The sequence below is a fragment of the Etheostoma cragini genome, chromosome 12 (assembly GCF_013103735.1).
Source record: "Etheostoma cragini isolate CJK2018 chromosome 12, CSU_Ecrag_1.0, whole genome shotgun sequence".
Lineage (NCBI taxonomy): Eukaryota > Metazoa > Chordata > Actinopteri > Perciformes > Percidae > Etheostoma > Etheostoma cragini.
In genome coordinates, this window is record NC_048418.1 from 1150882 (window position 1) to 1151895 (window position 1014).

Sequence of the window (1014 nt, forward strand, 5' to 3'; positions counted from 1 at the left end):
CAGGACATTGCAGGGTGTAGTAGTGTGTAGGATGTAACAGGACGTAGCAGGGTGTAGTATTGTGTAGGACGTATTCTCTGTATTTTTGTGAGAATTTCTCATTTACAGGATAGAAACTTTCGACCTGTGACTGAAGACGACCCGAAAGGGGCGGAGTTTAGAGCCGTGTCCTTCCTCATAGGACAGCGAAGATGAACAGGTTGCCGTGCCAACCTACCAACTCTACAGGAACATTTCGTAAAGCAGTCGTCTTTTACTCACCTCACAATTAAATTTATGATCTTTTTTTTTGAGTCTATCCAAATTATTAATAGTAAGAAAACTAGCTGCAAGATTGTTTTTAAGGAATTATACTTAAATATAATATATATATACGTATGTGTATTTACTTCAAATGTTGTAAAGTTTGAAAAGAGAAAAAAAAAAAGGTGGGCGGGCCTTCGGTGGATGGATGGAGCATCTGATTGGACAGCAGCTTCCTGAGACGAGTAACCAAACTGACAGGAGCAACTGACACATTACAACTACAATTTCGAAACTGAACACGAGCTCTAAATTAAAAAAATGACCCGCTGTGGACACGAGGACACATATATGTTCCTACACCAGGTAAGAGAAGAAGTAGAACAAATTAAAAAGTCTCCTTTTCGTGTTTGCTACACAAAACGCCGAGCTAACAAGCTAATCAAGCTAGCTGTCCGTTCTGGCGACGCAAATCACGTCGGTTCAGTTAGGACCACGTAAGTTTACGTAAGTCTACGTCATACGCAGGTGTACGTATAAGGTTAAACCATCTAAGAAAGCTCCAGCTTTTCAATACACCCACTAAACAATGTAGATTTGATATATTCTGGATTGTCAGGTGTGTTTTATTTCTTCACCCAGGTTAATTAAAGGTATTTCAAACGTAAATTGGTGCTTCAAAGTGCACCACAATGCAGGAAATTAAGTCTTTCATGCTCAAAATTACCCTAGGGGGGCATCCAGACCCCCTTACTGTGAGACCCCCCCCCC